Source organism: Papaver somniferum, chromosome 9 (genome assembly GCF_003573695.1).
Source record: "Papaver somniferum cultivar HN1 chromosome 9, ASM357369v1, whole genome shotgun sequence".
Taxonomy (NCBI): Eukaryota; Viridiplantae; Streptophyta; class Magnoliopsida; order Ranunculales; family Papaveraceae; genus Papaver; species Papaver somniferum.
In genome coordinates this window covers 55,735,974-55,750,134 of record NC_039366.1, presented here as the reverse complement: position 1 = coordinate 55,750,134, position 14,161 = coordinate 55,735,974, and the positions used below count along the sequence as shown (strand labels likewise).

Genomic DNA, 14,161 nt, shown 5'->3' with positions numbered 1-14,161 from the left:
TGTCGCTCACATGGATGTAAGAAGCTCAGGTGCATCTAGCACAGATTATGCTAGTTTTGTGTTGGAAAATGATGAAGATGATGTTCAGAAATCTGAGTTAGAGACATACTTAGGAGAACCAATTCTTCCTACTCTAACAGCTCAAGATGAAATGAACTTTGATATATTGGTTTGGTGGAAGATGAATAGCTGTAAGTACCCAACTCTAGCAAACATAGCAAGAGATGTGTTGGCTATGCCAGTGACCAGAACTCTAGCAAACATAGCAAACATACCCAACTCTAGCTGTAAGTACCCAACTCATGCAGGTAAATCTTCGTTTGATCGTTTCTTTTCCTTTGCTTAGTTCAGTATTTCTTTTCCTTGATAGATAAATCATAAATGAATCAATTGCTCTCTGAAACCAGGTTTTTTTGAATGCAGATATGGAAATCGTCGATTGAAGTTGATGCAACATGCAACCAGCAAAGAAGATCCAGCCTGTTTGAGTTTTTTGTTAGTTGTAGACTCTTTTATGTGTTTTTTCATGTGTGATGTGAACTGAAGTGTTTGTGTGGTACTGTGGTTTTTCTTTCTTACACTTGAACAAAAAAGACTCTGCTAAAAAAAGCTTAATTTTTCAACATTTTTTTCTGTGGGATAACTATCGGATTTTAACGGATAAAAATCCGATATCCGATAGCTTAACGGTAAACCTTATCGAATTGGATTTTTGATATCCGCCGGATGTTATCGGATATCGGATATCCGATAACTCTTAACCTTAACCTTATCGGATTAGCCAATATCCGACGGATATTTATCCATTGACAGCCCTACAGGGAGGTATTGATGGGCTACAAAAACTCATGGGCTGCCAAGATCTTTGCGACAAAGGTATGGCTCAATCTTAACCATCAAGATTTAGATTTCGCAGTCATTTTATTATATTTTGACATATATTTTTCTTTTCTATATATATTAGTATATAAGATATGATGTTGTTTTTTTAGGATCATAAAAATGTTGTTCGTGTTTTGAAACGTCAAAAGAACAAGGTATGGAATATAGAAAATGAGTGTGATGAGGTCCGCTTGGCGGTATTTGATTGTGTACTATGAAACGGAATACAACATGCGCACCAAAAATTTGATGTTGTCACTGTTACTGCATTTTCCGAGAGGGCTTATCCAGAAACGGATACCTTTCGTCTACCTTTTGGTGAGATGGCAATAACTCCGGATGATTGTTTTAGAATCACATCCCTACCAATTACAGGAACAAATGTTCGAGATGGCTACGATCCCTCGATGAGTTATGAAGTTCTTGAAAAACTAGTCGAAAGGTGTCTAGGATGGAGCAATAAAAAGAAACAATGTGAGTTTAGGCGAGCTAACAAAGAGCCTAAGGAAGGTGATGAGTATAATGAGTTTGAGGAAGATCACACGTACAAGAAGAAGTTGAAAAAGATCAAGCTCAAAACCTTGTTTGATGAGTTTTCAGGGACGAAAGATTTGGTTGCTCAAGGAAAGTTGGTGATGACAGAGGAGAACACTAAGCACCATGTGACTGCTTATGTTTTATATCAACTTGGAACCATCTTCTTCCCTGACACTTCAGGCCACGTGGTAAATGCTCATTACCTCCAGCTATTGGACCCCTTGGATGAGGTGAAAAACTACTCTTGGGGCATTGCGGTTCTTTCATTCGTTCAAGTGGAACTCAGAAAAGCTTCGAGGATTAGGAGTCTATATTTTGGAGGCTTATACACCCTTGTTCAGGTATCCCGTTAAATTATCGTTTGTGTATTTGAATATATAAGTGAATGAATGTGTATTTTTACTAATCATATTGCGAATGTATTATTTTTTGCCTCTTCTCATAGGTTTGGGTGTACGACCACTTCCTTAAACTGCAATTGTCTCATGCTCGCACTCCTTGGCCTTATGGGAAGCCTACAACTGGTAAATATGAATTTTTGAACTCACAGGAAAAGAATAAGGAAAAAAAGGTGTTGGAGTTGAGGGATACATTGGATAAGTTAACAGTGGAAGATGTGGTTTTCCATCCTTACAACATTGAATCAGATGAAGACGAGGAGGATGTTGATGTTATTAATTTCTCACCTGTTGCGGGTTATAATGGACCGTTGTTTCATCCTGGGGGTTGTACAATGTATAATCCTCGAAGAGTACTTAGACAACTTTCTTGTGTCCAAAGTGTCCCACAAGTGGAAAACTTCAACATCAAGGTAAAGAAGGTCGGAACTAAGAACAGCGAGAAGAATTTCATCCCAAAATACGATCCTGCTCCATCAGTGGACCACTGGAAGAACTTTGGGGATTATCTTGTTCCAGTCGAAGAGTTATAAGATTCGTTTGATGATCCAAATGCCGCTGACGATGGATATATGAAATAGTATGAACATTTTTCTCATCCCCGTGTAATAAACAGTGTCCAACAAGCCCGTGCTGATAAAGCAAAAGCGACGACAATGGAGAAAGAGGCTCAGAAGATTATGAAGCCTACCCCTATGTGTGGTGATGAGGCCTTGATCTTGTGGAATTCGGCGGTAAGATATTTACTCTTATTTTTGTTTTTCAAAATGTTATAAAGTATTGAAAAATAATAGTGACTTATGTTTTTGATGAGAAAAGGTGAAGGAAAGTGCTAATTGTTGAAGAAATTGATGGAAAAATCAGGAGTGGAGAGACGATGGACACTCGAGAACAAACAAACCTCTACAACCAAATAACTAATGTTTTTAATCCCGACCATGTCGATACAATCCAGGTTGATCCAAGCCAGACCATGCCGTTGAAAAGGAGTCGCCAACAAGGGGAAGGTTCAAGTCGGATGGTTCAACAACAAAGCAGTGGAGATGACACACCTAGTAACTAAGGACGACCTAAAACTCCTAAACGCAAGAGTAGAAAAGTTTCTCGTAGTAGTCGTGGTAAATAAGTGATTGCAACAATTAGTACTTTGTTTTCTTATGTTTGGAAGACTTTTTTATTGCGGATTGGTAGTTTGTTTCCTTATGTTTGGAAGACTTTTGTTTTGCGGATTTGGTAGTTTGTTTTCTTATGTTTGCTTCCAACATTTAGTTATATGGATTACTAAATTAATTTCATAATTTGGTTTTTAATTTGTGTTTTAAGGGATTAGTTTGGCTATTTGACTCATATGTGTTTCGTTAAATTCAAATTTTTAAGAAATTATTAGTTAGTTTGGCTATTTGACTCATATGTGTTCCATTAAACTCAAATTTTTAGAGAAATTATTAGGAAGTTTGGTTAGTTGATTAAATTTGGTAAACAACCGAACTTGATAAACAACAAGTTCGGTTGTTCCGCAGATTTAATCAACTAACCGAACTCATTAACAACAAATTTCAAAAGTTACAGTGTAATGTCCGGTTACCTGGTATTATTTCGCAGGTAACCTAGTTCAAACAATCAACAGCAGCAACATCTTCCAAGCACAAATCCCAGTTATGAATCATTGAAGTCTCCATCTTCTCTCCATTAACATATCAAATGCGAAAACTCTTCATAATCTCTTGAGCACAATCACAGTGACCAAAACAAACTCCATTGATGTGTTTCATGAACTGATCATGTTTCATTGAACTACAAAACTCCCAACAGGACCAAGCTAACCCCTGCGACTGAATGCTCCAGACTCATCCTTCCTGATCATTCATACCACCTCGAGCTTAATAGTTGATGAAGTTCGTCTCTGATAAGAACGGAAGATGCTTGGTGCTTTTTTATCAACTCGAAATGCAGTGATAGATATCTAAGAACGTTGCACTCATCCCTTTAGTGGACTCCACCACGTGCAAGAACAAAACAAAGACACTTCTTTCTTACATTTGAATCACATCCCTAAACCGGCGACAGCTTCACCTCGAACAACAACCAACACCATTTACTCGAACCACAATCCCATACAGAGTACCAGTGAACGTCACTGCCTTCGCAACTCCATTAACTTCGTTTGTTGCTTCCCATTACTTCTTCCTTCACCGGCAGCAACAGCAAGGACGAATTACTCCCATAGCACTCTGTTCATATCTCTTCATCACTGAATTACTACCCTTGCTCCACCTCTATCAAAAAGCACCACCACAGCTCCAGTTTCTCTCTATCTTCTCATGAGTCTCATTTGACTCAACATGGGCCTGGAACGGTTGAACAAGCCGAGACAATTATTTGCTTTGCTTCTTGACTTCCAGGCATGTGCTTTCGCAGTTTATGTGTCTCTTTCATGCCATGGGTTGTCTTGGCCATTTTTGCCGCAAGTGCTACTTTAGCTCTCATTTATCCGGTTCTCCTTCGGGTGATCGAATTCTCGTGTACTTTATATAAAAGCACTAAAATAGTGTCATTAGCCAAAGTATCGAGTCCTAACTAATATAAATATGAGTATAGAATGTAGCACTTACGTGCTTATCAACACCCCCACACTTATATTTTGCTAGTCCTCGAGCAAAACAAAGAATTGACCCGCTACACAGCTGGTCATATCATAAGAGAGGGTTAGATACGCTACACAACTGGTCATAAAATGAAAATTTGAAATACCATACCCAAGACCCGCTACACAGCTGGTCATGACAAATACCATACACAAGACCCGATACACAACTGGTCATAACCCTAAAAATCTTTTTTTTTCAAGACCCGCTACACAGCTGGTCATTTTTTTTAGACCCGCTACACAACTGGTCATCATTTCATTTTTTTTTTTAATTTTGAAAATACTTAATGAAAGTGCCACTCCCCCACACTTAAACATTACATTGTCCTCAATGTAATTGAGTCACCCAACGTAGAAATTAAGATGGGAGATTCAAGCAAACAGATAAAAGATGGAGGAAAGAAAACAAATCTGATGGGTTGACTCCCACGAAGCGAAATAGTATGGGTTGACTCCCATGAAGCAAATCTTTGTATCCCTGCTTGCGCACATAAAGAACCTCAAACAAGGTGAGGTTGCACCAAAGTAAGCAGCAAAGCATATATATAAAGTCTGAAAAGTTGGGGGATCAATCCAATGATTCACGTCAGCTGCGAATATGAACCTGCAAACACTATAAACCTCCAAAAAGATGTGTAAATCCATTCCCAATAGAAAACAATCCTTAGTCGAGATAAATAAATCAGTCACATGGACAACAAACATAAAATGTATCTTATTTTCTATTCGGGAGGCACACTCTATATCAGGTTCTAAATCAGCTGAAATACATCCGGTCGACACATTTTCTTCACTAAAATCATAGGAATCAACGCATTGACAACGTAAAAAGGCATAAAATCATCCAACTCGGCACAATGGTTTAAACATGCATCTGGTGATTCAAGTTTATCAAAATTTGCAACTCTTAAATCCGATTCTAAGTCCGCGGAAATAATTTCCATTGTTGAGTTACCTTGATTATCTATTGGAGGTCGCAATACATTGATAATATCAATAATCATAGGGTCATCGGAATCAGAAAAGTGGGCTAAACAAACAGACAAAGGCTCAAAATCGTCGACACAAGTTATCTGACCAATATCAATATGTTCAACATTCACATCAGCATTCAGAAAATCACTAGATGGATTAGAATAACAAGAGCACAATGGAGCAACAATATCATGAATAATCACCTCATCGCTATCTGCAACTAAGTGACTTATAGGAAACTCATTATTTGAATGATTAGAAAATATCTCATTATGCACGTCTACTGTCTCTAAGTCATCAGACTCAACAATAGTATCTTCTGTATAAATATGTTCATCTGAATCATCATTATCTGAATAAATGGTATCTCTAACACAACTCTCGTCCTTTTGAATAGACAAATGATCAACTAAATGATCATGAGTTGGGTAAGATACAATAGATTCAGATATTATATCGGTATCATAATTCCTAAAATCACTTGTAGTATCAAGTTCCTTTTCACCCTCATGGCATTGGGGTTGATACTCATCTGAATAACCACCTATAGAGAAATTACGTGGATTCCAAGTTCCATACCTGAGACGATTGTAAGCAAGAACTTCCTTATACCGTGACCCATACATATGTTCACCAAGCGTCATAGACGACGTCTCGCGCAAAGCACTCATCGTTCTCAAAAAGGCTCCTGAAATAAAATTCTGAAGCACAAAACAAGTCAAAAAGAAAAATAAATCCTTAAAAATAAAAAGAATACTGTACAAAAGAATAAAAATAAAAAGATATTTACAAAATCAAAAATACCAATCACAATATTCCACAACCGCTCCCCGGCAGCGACGCCAAAAATTGATAGGATCCGAAGATGCATATATATGATAACCGCAATCGCATGGTGTCCAACTAGTAGTCAGAGGCAAGTACGGGTCGTTCCCACGAGCGGTGGAAATACGTAATCAATGTCTCTAATGGACTAACAAATAAAGATGTTTTTGGATTTTTGATAGAATAAAGACAATGAGAAGAATAAACTCAAGTAACAAAACGAATCAAATGGGAGAGTTGGTAACCAGGGTTTATAGTATCCACCACTATTTTTATTCAATTACTGAAATGAAACATAACTTCTGAATATTTGTCTATTGTCCGTTCTATCGACATCACCTACTATCAGTATTAGAACCGCAAATATCACTGGGACACTCTAAGCATGGCACATCAAAAGACTAAACCCAAGCATGCACCATCAAATTGCATTAGTGAGAAAATTATACGAAACTAAAAATAGGTTCACAAATAATATCCGGCTATTCTAAGAATACCCCATCAAAGGATTTAACCCAAGCATGAAATATCAAAATAAGTAGACAAATATATTTGTTATCCTAACAATTACGCATGAAGGTTTACAAAACCGGTGAAGCAACAACTCATTTTCAATTAATCAATAAACAATATCAAGAAAAGATCTATTTAAATCATAACGGTCTATGCTCAATTATTCAAATCAAAACAGCCTAATACCCCAAGTGGCTTTAATCCATAAAACCCTAGTTACAAACTTAGCAAAACATGACTTTCTCAAAAGCCATAAACATATCACAAGGGAGGAGAAATTAAACCAATATTAAATTGCGCGTCACCACAATCGAATCGATCTCCTTCCTCCTTATGTTTTTCGGCCGCAACAATCTTCTTCCCTTCTGTGGTTTTGGCTCTGTAGCCGCAACACCCAGTTCTCCCCGATCGCCCCCCTCTCGTTTCTATTCGATTGTCTTCAAATATGCGGTCCAGGATTCGCCAAAAGACCTATCGAAAACTCTACCTCTAATGGGCCCAGTCCAGCCCAATTCAATCACCAACCCTCGTCTTCAAATCGAACAACAGAACCAACTCCTCCTTTACCTTTATTCACCACGGTCACAGCACCACTAACTCCAGTTTCTACTTTCTGTCCGTGTAAAACACTTCCCTGTACGTAATCCAATAACAAGCTCATACCCTTACTGCCAGCCAAGCTCTTTCCTCCACCGTTCAGTCAAGCCATCACTGCCATCGTCACCTGCAAACCCAATTCCATGTTCTTCTCCGCCTGCAGATCATTAATCAATGTCAAGAATGGGTAAACCCCATCTCTGCAATATCAACCCTTATTATCTCTGAACTCACAGCTGTGTCGCTGACATGCAGACCATTCATCTTCGAAGCTGCACTATGAACTGACCACAGTTCATACAATCTCCAGACTTCACGAATTTATCTTCATTTACGCCTTGAATTGACCGAGAAACAACAATAATTAATTTCATCTACTTTGCGAACAGCTCCATCATCTTTAATATCAATCCCAACATCTTCCTTGATCCCATCGACTCAAATACAGCCACCATTTTGAGAATCATCTCCAGTCAATTTCAGCTGGCGTACAAGCCATTCTCCATCACCGGCAAAACCAACTCCATCTACTTCCTTAACACAATGAGAAACCCCATCGAACTCCAACTCCATCTGCTGTGGAAGGAATCATCGAATGTGATACAATAACCACCACTGAAATCATTTCCATTTTCTTTTCTGTCTGTCCAACTCTCATTACGCCAATCACTTCCATTTACTGACGGCTACAAAGTGCATCGAGCCACCAAACTCTCATATCTCCTTGGACTTGTTCTTCGTCCTTCAACATCATATAAACTAACAATGTGAAACCCCATCGAACTCCAATTCCATCTGCTGTGGAAGGAATCATCGAATGTGATACAATAACCACCACTGCAATCATTTCCATTCTCTTTTCTGTCTGTCCAACTCTCATTACGCCAATCACTTCCATTTACTGACGGCTACAAAGTGCATCGAGCCACCAAACTCTCATATCTCCTTGGACTTGTTCTTCGTCCTTCAACATCATATAAACTAACAAATCCATCTCAGCAACACTGGTTTCAACCACTACTGTCACTATCCGTGTCTCCGCCAGTCATCATAAGCACCGTGCTTTCCTCCCTGAACATTGCTTTGATGCCAATCCTCCTTCACCGAACTCCAGCCCAATGCTATCCATCTCAACTTCACAAATATCGGTCACACTGACCACAACACCAATCTCTTACTTCACACAAAATCCAAACAGCCATTCTACGCCATTCTTCACCGTCGACTGCCATTGTTGTACACCATACTCAAATGCTCTTCAGTACCCTTGCCTTCAAATGAGACGAACACCTCGAACCAGTTCAGCCAACACCTTTCTTTCCTTTCGTTTCAGTTCCGGTAGAACCAGGTGAACCAATCACCGAACATAGTTCAAACAATCAACAGCAGCAGCATCTTCCAAGCACAGCTCCCAGTTATGAATCCTTGAAGTCTCCATCTTCTCTCCATTAACATCTCAAATGCGAAAACTCTTCATAATCTCTTGAGCACAATCACAGCGACCAAAACAAACTCCATTGATGTGTTTCATGAACTGATCCTGTTTCATTGAACTACAAAACTCCCAACAGGACCAAGCTAACCCCTGCGACTGAATGCTCCAGACTCATCCTTCCTGATCATTCATACCACCTCGAGCTTAATAGTTGATGAAGTTCGTCTATGATAAGAACGGAAGATGCTTGGTGCTCTTTTATCAACTCGAAATGCAGTGATAGATATCTAAGCACGTTGCAGTCATCCCTACCCTTACCCGCCAATCCTACCCTACCCGCCAGTTTTTTAACCGTATCCTATCATATCCACTATTTGGCGGGTAGGGTGACGGGTAAACATTATTTCATCCGCCAGTTAGCGGGTAGGGTGACGGATATAATCCGAAATTATCCTATCCTACCCGCTTACCCGCCTCATATATGTAAAAGACCAAATAATCCCTGTCCTTTTTTAATAGTAGTGGGAAAAGGTCGATTTCCATCGACGATGGTAGCAAGTTTAGCAGAACATACCGCTGAACATGCAGAATTGGGACCAATCGGAGATATTTTAGCTTCATCATGAGGTGTGAACTCATCAGTTTTAGTAATACAACAACATGACGGGTATAGCTTCATCAAGAGGTGTGAACTCATCAGTTTTAGTAAAACCCGATATTTCCACATTCAACATTTTGATTAACTGTTGTTGTAAACTAGTCCAAGTGAATCACGGTTCTGTTTGCTTGGAGAGATTATTAAGAGAGGTCATCAGCCTAATGTTATCACTTTCACTACATTGATTAATGGGTTGTGTGTTCAAGAAAAGATTGACTTTGCATTCAAGGTGTTCGAGAAAATGATCGAGACAGGTGTTCTACCTAACTCCTTCACATGTAATACTCTATACACGGGCTTTGCAGAACTGGTAAAGTTGATCTTGCTCTTCACCTAAAAAACAAGATGGTGAAATGGAACTACAGACCTAATGTTGTTTCATATTGTGTGATTATAGATACTCTTTGTAAAGGAGGTTTAGTTGATAAAGCTTTAGTTCTTTACTTCTTTTCTCTGAAATGCGTAGAGATATAGATGTTGTTCCTAACGTAGTTGTTTACATTTCTTTGATCAATGGGCTTTCTAGTTCAGGTCGCTTGAATGAGGCCAAGAGATTCCTTGAAGAGATGGGCAATAGAGTAATCTCTGCAGATGCAAAGACTTATAATTCTATCATTCATGGTTACTGCTTACATGGTCAATGGAAAGAAGCGAGAAGATATTTTGATCAAATGATGGATCGAGGGATTATATGGCTAAGGGTTTGAACAATATCCATATAATCTGAAGAATAAAGATAGATGAACATGTCTTGGCCATGGGTTGCAGCGTTAAGTAGTTAATCTTTTTAAAAAATGACAGCGGAAGATAAACGACTTGATTCAATGGCAGACTGCAAATTTCAGGGTATTACTGTGTTCATTTTAAAATTTCAAAATTTATTGCAATACTACAACTTCGGCTCTCTTGGCAGTTAATCTTGAATATTAAGGATGATGTTCTTTCGTTTTTGATCGCACAGGCACTGAAATCAACTTAAAAATGGGGTACAACGAAGAGGGCGGAGAGGGAGCTTTATCTGGTAGAAATGATTAGGAAATTGTCACATGCTGTTTCTCCTGGTCGAACAAGGTTGGATGTCAACTATGGTGTACGAGCAATGATGTTGGTGGTGATGAAAGTGAAATCTCTACTACAATGTTCATGTCTTGACACACTTCATTTTCCAACCCAGCTATGCCAGTAAAGCCTGATCGCAGTGCAATGACATTCAGGATTGTTTGAATCACAATAAAGTGTCTCTACTGGGTGTGGAGGAAGGTGAGAATCTGACAAGTTTGATTGAAGTAGCTGGAATCTCAAATGATAATTGGAAGTACCAGATCCAGAAGAGTTTCACTACACTCAGAGATTAAAAAAAAAAACGGTTATACCCGCCACCCTACCCTACCCGACCCGCCAGAGAATGGGTTGGGTAGGATCTTACCCGTTTAATGGCGGGTAGGATGGCGGGTAAAATTTTTCTTAACCGCCAGTAAACGGGTAGGGTGGCGGGTATAGGTCATATCCTACCCACCCTACCCGTTGTGCAGCCCTACTCATCCCTTTAGTGGACTCCAACACGTGCAAGAATAAAACAAAGAAACTTCTTTCTTCCATTTGAATCACATCCCTGAACCGACGACAGCTTCACCTCGAACATCAACCAACACCATTTACTCAAACCACAATCCCATACAGAGTACCAGTGAACGTCACTGCCTTCGCAACTCCATTAACTTCGTTTGTTGCTTCCCATTACTTCTTCCTTCACCGGAAGCAACAGCAAGGACGAATTACTCCCATAACACTCTGTTCATATTTCGTCATCACTGAATTACTTCCCTTGCTCCACCTCTATCAAAAAGCACCACCACAGCTCCAGTTTCTCTCTATCTTCTCATGAGTCTCATTTGACTCAACATGGGCCTGGCACGGTTGAACAGGCCGAGACAATTATTTGCTTTTTTTCTTGACTTCCAGGCATGTGCTTTCGCAGTTTATGCGTCTCTTTCATGCCATGGGTTGTCTTGGCCATTTTTGCCGCAAGTGCTACTTTAGCTCTCATTTAGCTGGTTCTCCTTCGGGTGATCGAATTTCCGTATACTTTATATAAAAACACTAAAATAGTTTCATTAACCAAAGTATCGAGTCCTAACTAATATAAATATGGGTATAGAATGTAACACTTACGTGCTTATCAACACCCCCATACTTATATTTTGCTAGTCCTCGAGCAAAACAAAGAATTGAACCGCTACACAGCTGGTCATATCATAAGAGAGGGTTAGACCCGCTACACAGCTGGTCATAAAATGAAAATTTGAAATACCATACCCAAAACCCGCTACACAGCTGGTCATGACAAATACCATACACAAGACCCGCTACACAGCTGGTCATAACCCTAAAAATCTTTTTTTTTTTCAAGACCCGTTACACAACTAGTCATTTTTTTTAGACCCGCTACACAGCTGGTCATCATTTTTTTTTATTTTGAAAATACTTAATGAAATTGCCACTCCCCCACACTTAAACATTACATTGTCCTCAATGTAATTGAGTCATCCAACGTAGAAATTAAGATGGGAGATTCAAGCAAACAAATAAAAGATGGAGGAAAGAAAACAAATCTGATGGGTTGACTCCCATGAAGCGAAATAGTATGGGTTGACTCCCATGAAGCAAATATTTGTATCCCTGCTTGCGCACATAAAGAACCTCAAACAAGGTGAGGTTGCACCAAAGTAAGCAGCAAAGCATATATATATATAAAGTCTGAAAAGTTGGGGATCAATCCAACGATTCAGGTCAGCTGCGAATATGAATCTGCAAACACTATAAACCTCCAAAAAGATGTGTAAATCCATTCCCAATAGAAAAAAAATCCTTAGTCGAGATAAATAAATCAGTCACATGGACAACAAACATAAAATGTATCTTATTTTCTATTCGGGAGGCACACTCTATATCAGGTTCTAAATCAGCTGAAATACATCCGGTCGACACATTTTCTTCACTAAAAATCATAGGAATCAATCCATTGACAACGTAAAAAGGCATAAAATCATCCAACTCGGCACAATGGTTTAAACATGCATATGGTGATTCAAGTTTATCAAAATTTGCAACTCTTAAATCCGGTTCTAAGTCCGCGGAAATAACTTCCGTTGTTGAGTTACGTTGATTATCTATTGGAGGTCGCAATGCATTGATAATATCAATAATCATAGGGTCATCGGAATCAGAAAAGTGGGATAAACAAACAGACAAAGGCTCAAAATCATCGACACAAGTTATCTGACCAATATCAATATGTTCAACATTCACATCATCATTCAGAAAATCACTAGATGGATCAGAATAACAAGAGCACAATGGAGCAACAATATCATGAATAATCACCTCATCGCTATCTGCAACTAAGTGACTTATAGGAAACTCATTATTTGAATGATTAGAAAATATCTCATTATGCACGTCTACTGTCTCTAAGTCATCAGACTCAACAATAGTATCTTCTGTATAAATATGTTCTTCTAAATCATCATTATCTGAATAAATGGTGTCTCTAACACAACTCTCTTCCTTTTGAATAGACAAATGATCAGCTAAATGATCATGAGTTGGGTAAGATACAATAGATTCATATATTATATCGGTATCATAATTCCTAAAATCACTTGTAGTATCAAGTTCCTTTTCACCCTCATGGTATTGGGGTTGATACTCATCTGAATAACCACCTATAGAGAAATTACGTGGATTCCAAGTTCCATACCTGAGACGATTGTAAGCAAGAACTTCCTTATACCATGACCCATACATGTGTTCACCAAGCGTCATAGACGACGTCTCGCGCAAAGCACTCATCGTTCTCAAAAAGGCTCCTGAAATAAAATTCTGAAGCACAAAACAAGTCAAAAAGAAAAATAAATCCTTAAAAATAAAAAGAATACTGTACAAAAGAATAAAAATAAAAAGATATTTACAAAATCAAAAATACCAATCACAATATTCCACAACCGCTCCCCGGCAGCGGCGCCAAAAATTGATAGGATCCGGAAATGCCTATATATGATAATCGCAATCGCACGGTGTCCAACTAGTAGACAGAGGCAAGTACGGGTCGTTCCCACGAGGAGCGGTGGAAATACGTAATCAATATCTCTAATGGACTAACAAATAAAGATGTTTTTGGATTTTTGAAAGAATAAAGACAATGAGAAGAATAAACTCAAGTAACAAAACGAATCAAATGGGAGAGTTGGTAACTAGGGTTTATAGTATCCACCACTATTTTTATTCAATTACTGAAATGAAACATAACTCCTGAATATTTGTCTATTGTCCGTTCTATCGACATCACCTGCTATCAGTATTAGAACCGCAAATATCACTGGGACACTCTAAGCATGACACATCAAAAGACTAAACCCAAGCATGCACCATCAAATTGCATTAGTGAGAAAATTATACGAAACTAAAAATAGGTTCACAAATAATACCCGACTATTCTATGAATACCCTATCAAAGGATTTAACCCAAGCATGAAATATCAAAATAAGTAGACAAATATATTTGTTATCCTAACAATTACGCATGAAGGTTTACAAAATCGGTGAAGCAACAACTCATTTTCAATTAATCAATAAACAATATCAAGAAAAGATCTATTCAAATCATAACGGTCTATGCTCAATTATTCAAATCA

The 14,161-nt window shown here is 38.5% G+C and overlaps 1 long non-coding RNA gene across 1 annotated transcript; it reads left to right on the top strand.

Annotated features, from left to right (window-relative positions):
- Nucleotides 1-9,374: 9,374 nt before the first annotated feature.
- Nucleotides 9,375-10,799, top strand: LOC113307866. Its single transcript, XR_003339356.1, has 3 exons — nucleotides 9,375-9,777; nucleotides 9,999-10,313; nucleotides 10,429-10,799. It is a non-coding gene; the product is annotated as an uncharacterized LOC113307866 (long non-coding RNA).
- Nucleotides 10,800-14,161: the final 3,362 nt, after the last annotated feature.